General features: G+C 36.8%; 1 non-coding gene across 1 annotated transcript; it reads right to left on the reverse strand.

Moving 5' to 3' along the window:
- Nucleotides 1–2,463: 2,463 nt before the first annotated feature.
- Nucleotides 2,464–2,570, reverse strand: LOC122454681. Its single transcript, XR_006273487.1, has one exon. It is a non-coding gene; the product is annotated as a U6 spliceosomal RNA (small nuclear RNA).
- Between the last annotated feature and the right edge of the window lie 3,721 nt (nt 2,571–6,291).

Below are 6,291 nucleotides of genomic sequence, written 5' to 3' on the forward strand. Positions count from 1 at the left end.
GTCTCATAATCTCTAATGCCTGGTGACTTCCAAAAGAAGGGACAAGAAGGAACTATTTCCCAGATTAATCAGGCCACCGAACTGTTTTTTCAGGGCTTTCTCTTGGGACTAATGTTAGAACATTCTCTCAGAAATATTGCTCAGGTTGCTGAGACTGTGATCAATAAAATAAGCATAGATTAGGAATTTTTAAAAAATAATTCATCCCTGTTTATTTCAAACAAAAATACTAATTCAAAATGATACATGCACCCCAATATTCTTAGCAGCATTGTTTACAACTGTCACGATATGGATATGGCTGAGGTGGCAAGAATTGCAGTCCAGGGGGCTTGCGTTGGAATCATGGACAAGCCTTTTTTCAAATTATGTTTATTATCTCCCCTCAGATTCTCCCTTCAACAGAGAGTTACTGCTCCACTGTGTTAAAATCTAGACATGAGATGCATCCTGAAGAAATGAGGGCAGAAAAATTATTAAGAAGAAGAAATATAAGACTGTAGTTTCCCAAATGGGGCTACATATCCCAGAAAATGTTTTCAATGAATAAAATTTCTATTTTTAATTTCAAAATTGGAAATTAAGACTTTCTTAATCTTTAATATAACAGAATGACAATATTACATGTGCACAATTTGAAAAAATATACACTCATTTTACAGAAAGACATTTTCAAAATATTTTGCTGACAGAGGCACAATTTAAAAATTGAGAGACCAATGGTGTAGAAAAATAGTGCCTCAGAAAGCATATGTCAAATTAATTAGAAGATAACTTAGACAGATGTGAGCCTGCCTTCCAATAATAGTCTCCCAATTGCAAATAAATGCCAAGATGAAACTGAACTTATTTCTTTAATGGTTTCATGCTATTATAGGAACAAAACTTCAAATTCTGCTAAAACTGTCACTTTAGGAAATAACAAACATTAGGTCTTGGATAGCAACCAAGGAAGAAAGAAACAGAACTAAAAGTTATATTTTAAAACCATTAGGATCAACATATGGGTTCTCTGCTCAAGAATATCAACCACACATGAATTTTTGGCATTTTTCAATCAAAACAAATATTACTCAAGAATAGCCTATACATTAGAGATACCAAAGGAACATTTCATGCAAAGTGGGCACAATAAAGGATAGAAATTGTATGGACCCAACAGAAGCAGAAGATATTAAGAAAAGGTAGCAAGAATACACAGAAGAACTGTACAAAAAGAGGTCTTAATGACCTGGATAACCATGGTGGTGTGATCACTTACCTAGAGCTAAACACACTCCTGGAATGCAAAGTCAAGTGGGCCTTAGGAAGCATCACTATGAACAAACCTAGTGGAGATGATGGAATTCTAGCTAAGCTACTTCAAATCCTAAAAGATGATGCTGTGAAAGTGCTGCACTCAATGTGCCTGCTAATTTGGAAAACTCAACAGTGGCCACAGGACTGGAAAAGGTCAGCTTTCATTCCAACCCCAAAGAAGGGTAATGCCAAAGAATGTTCAAACTATTGCACAATTGCACACATGCTAGCAAGGTAATGCTCAAAATCCTTCAAGCCAGGCTTCAACAGTATGTGAACCAAGAACTTCCAGACGTTCAAGCTGGATTTTAAAAAGGCATAGGAACCAGAGATCAAATTGCCAACATCCGCTGGATCATAGAAAAAGCAAGGGAATTCCAGAAAAACATCTACTTCTACTTCATTAACTATATTAAAGCCTTAGACAGTGTGGATCACAACAAACCATGGAAAATTCTTAAACAGGTGGGAATACCAGACCACCTTACTTGCCTCCTGAGAAACCTGTGTGCAGGTCAAGAAAAAACAGTTAGAACTGGACGTGGAACAATGGACTGGTTCCAAATTGGGAGAGGAGTACATCGAGGGTATATTGCCACCCTGCTTATTTAACTCTGAATATTTATATGCAGAGTACATCATGTGAAATGTCAGGCTGGATGAAGCTCAAGCTGGAATTAAGATTTCCAGGAGAAATATCAGTAACCTCAGATATGCAGATGACACCACCCTTATGGCAGAAAGTGAAGAGAAACTAAGGAGTCTCTTGATGAAAGTGAAAGAGGAGAGTAAAGAAGCTGGCTTAAAACTCAACATTCAAAAAACAAAGATCATGGCATCTTATCCCATCACTCATGGCAAATAGATGGGAAAACAATGGGAACAGTGAGAGATTTTATTCTCTTGGGCTCCAAATCACTGCAGATGGTGACTGCAGCCATGAAATTAAAAGACATTTGCTCCTTGGAAGAAAGGTTATGACAAACTTAGCGTATTCAAAAACAGAAACATTACTTTGCTGACAAAGTTCCGTCTAGTCAAAGCTATGGTTTTTCCAGTAGTCATATACATATGTGAGAGTAGGACCGTAAAGAAGGCTGAGTGCCAAAGAACTGATGCTTTTTTTTTTTTAATCATAAGTTGCCAACAGCACTTTATTTTTTCAAAAATATGGAACGCTTCACGAATTTGCATGTCATCCTTGTGCAGGGGCCATGCTAATCTTCTCTGTATCGTTCCAATTTTAGTATATGTGCTGCCGAAGCGAGCACAGAACTGATGCTTTTGAACTGTGGTGCTGGAGAAGACTCTTGAGAGTCCCTTGGACTGCAAGGAGATCCAACCAGTCCATCCTAAAGGAAATCAGTCCTGAATATTCATTGGAAGGAATGATGCTGAAGCTCCAATACTCTGGCCACCTGATGGGAAGAACTGATTCATTGGAAAAGACCCTGATGCTGGGAAAGATTGAAGGTGGGAGGAGAAGGGGATAACAGAGGATGAGATGGTTGGATGGCATCACCGACTCAATGGACATGAGTTTGAGCAGGCTCCAGGAGATAGTGAAGGACAAGGAAGCCTGCCATGCTGCAGTCCATGGGGTCACAAAGAGTCAGATACGACTGAGCATATGAACAACAAAGCCTAAACATATTCACTTCAGCCTTCCAAGATTAATTATGACCAAGTGAAATGAGTTAACATAAATATGTTGTTTAAAAATTGATGTGAATATATATTTATTTTTGAGTGGGAATGATGCTTATGAAGTTTGTGAGAATCTAAATTCCTTACAAATTAAAAAAGATGCAAAGAAGCAGTTTGGGTAAAAGTTTAGTTTCTTCTTCTAAGACTAAGTGGTCAGTCTCTTTGCATAGTCATCAAAGTTTACTCAAATGGGACAAGTTATGTTTCTAAATAAATTATATTCTAAAAGTGTCATTCAAAAGAGCAGTTCAGCCTTCCAATATTAATTATATACAAATGAAATTAATTAATATAAATATGCTTCAATAATGTTTTAACATAGCATATTTATGTTCATATAAAAGATGAAACAATGACTGTGTACAAAATATTTTTGCCTCTATATTAAAGCATATATGTCAACTAGTAACATTTATGATATACTTTTGGGATATATTGAAGGCCTGGAGATTTGTCAAGATTTTCATAGTTCATATCATGTTCTAAATCTAAGAAAATCTATGACTAAGTCCTTACAAAAACAATTATGTATTTTTGCTCAATATAAAATTCCACTCTCCTCCACTCTAATAATGTTAGTTATTATAATGCATTAACCAGAGCCCTTTAATTATATCATCCTAAAGGGTATCTGTTTTCTCCTCGGATTCACCTAAAAGCCCCTGACATCAGCTTAAGATCAGAAATGGAATCTCCTAAAAGAAATCCCAAAAGAACCTAAGTAAAGGAGTGTACCATGTACCCTGGACTACAATACTACAAGGAAGTAATTGACAGGTACCCCTGATAGCCGCACAAAAAGTCAGCTGTGACTGGATGATGCCCAGGGCTTTTTATTCCCATAACTGAAGACTACGTAAGGTAGATACAGCTTTCATCTAATACCTTCCAAACCAAACCTCTCCAGAGGCAGAAACCGCTGATTATCTTGCATTGCTTTTCATGGCTTTGTGCCATATCCTCTTGGTTATTTTCTTGCTTCTCTGCTGGCTCAAGATTATAAATTGCTAGTAAAAGGCTCCATTTTTAATCATGGTAATCTCAAGAATCTTATCCCTAACAAACCATCAGGTGGACGGTTAATTATTCAGATACTGACAGAGCTATCAATCGATATCCAATGTGAGGGAGTATCTGATTATGGAACATATGAGCATCCTTTGAATTTCAGTGAGAATCCTTATCATAGTTTTGCCTGTTTTGCAAGTGTAAAGAATATGATCTCCAGAGTTTTAAATGCTGCCATGCAGTCAACGTCATATTGGATAATTCAGCAACTCATCCTGCAACGAAAGAAACATGAGGGACTAACTAATTCAACTGCAGACAACATTCTCTGAACAACCCTCTGATCAGCAGGTGTAGGACTCTGGGTTGAGCATGTCCAAGGATCATGGCCTCCTTCAGCTCAGGCTCATGAAAGGGTAACCAAGAGTTGAAACAAAAGTCACAGCTTGCAAACTTCTACCACAACTCATGAAATAAGTAAATCATACTAAATTGTGGCATGCAAGATGAACAATCTTAGCCCAAATGTATTAACAGCAGTTCATTCAGACCATATATTCCAAGATAAGACCACAGCTCACTTATTTTCCAAATTCTGACCAATCCCTACCAAGACCCTCTGGCTAACTCTAACTCCTAAAACTTCTTGTCTCTCTGTAACTCTCCTTGTGAGACACCCAGGGTCACCAATGTGCATGTGCTTCTCTACTAGTAGACAACATTTTTTGACTACAGATATGTTTTTGGTGGCCTTTGGTCAGTTGCGTTTTTAAAGGTCATAATATGGTCACCCATCCACATGCTGTCTTGATAAAGAGGGTTTGTGGGTAAGGGGCATTTTTTTAAGCAAAAGACAAAGAAAACAGAAATGGAGAGAAAAAAGAAAGAAAATGAGCCTGCTTCTTTGACATTATCAAATTCTTAAGTCCCAGTGATTCTTCATCTATGCCACTTCCAGTGAACAGAGAAATCATACTAAGTTTTTTGTGAAATGATTTGATAGCTAGACAACCTATGCCCAACCCATAGATCTTAGAGTGTTATAAGCAATTAGCAGGTACTATGCAAATATCAACCAAAAAAAAAAAAGCAATGCGTTTTCATATTTGTTCAGTAATTATAAGTTTGCTTTCGTGGCTTTGCCTTATGTGAGATAATCAATGATCCTGGCATCATTCTTAATTTAGAGATGAAATGTATATCACTGTCAAGCAGCTTAAGAACTGGAACCACAATGCAAATTCAGTTACTAACCATCATGATGAATTCCTTTCCATTTTTTTTGCAGAGGTTTTATAAAATAAGAACTTATGTAACTGTGTGTATATTGGTGAAACAATTCAGGTCAGTTACTGTTCTCTTTTAGGGAAAACTGCAGTTGCACTAGAGTTGCTTTTTTTTAATGCTGTAAATTAAAAAAAAAAAACAACCTTTTATAATTTTCAAGGACTATAGATAGCATTCATGCAGTCAGAAGTTGTGTTAATTAGACACAGACCAGAACCAAAAATTCATTATATTTAACACTCAGTAATACTACCAAAGTTTTAATCTCACCTTGTCATTAGGTCAAACACAGTCAAATGTTTTTAAAAGGCCTTGACCATGCAGTCATATTAGAATCATCATCTTTTAGATGGTCAGCATGTTTGCATGCGCAGAGAACCTCAGGTAAAAGCAATGGCCCATGGAGAAACTTAGAGCATTTTATTATACTGGACTATTAAGCACATTCACAGTTCATAAAGTTTAATGGTCTGTCTGCAATGATTTATTTTTAAGTCAGCCAGAGGCTTCTGGGAGAACAAAATGTGACCAAATGCCATCAACTACTCTGTCAAGCTTAATGGCAGCTTTTAAAGCCTCACTACAGACTTGCAAATTAACTACTGTCCCCCCACATGAAATGAACATCTCCCCTTAAATAAATTAAAATGCTTCTAGACCTACCAGGAATTTGTCTGAGCTGAAAACCTATATTCTTTCCAGGTACTAGGTCAGAAATGTTATGAAAGAACTCAGACTCATTAACACTATTCATACACAGGACTTTGCACCAAATGAACAGCAGATATAAGATGGCATCCCTAAAAATAGGACTGTTATTTTTACTGATGGAAAGAAGGATTTAAAAAGGAATGTTAGTAGGAACTAGCTCTCTACTACAGAGGCTAAGAATAAGGTTCTAAATCTGATGACTGCTAACCAGAAAAACCACCTTCAGTTCTGTCATCACATGCTTCAGTGTTTCCATGTAAACTGCTGACTAAGGGGAAA

Source organism: Cervus canadensis, chromosome 16 (genome assembly GCF_019320065.1).
Source record: "Cervus canadensis isolate Bull #8, Minnesota chromosome 16, ASM1932006v1, whole genome shotgun sequence".
NCBI lineage: Eukaryota > Metazoa > Chordata > Mammalia > Artiodactyla > Cervidae > Cervus > Cervus canadensis.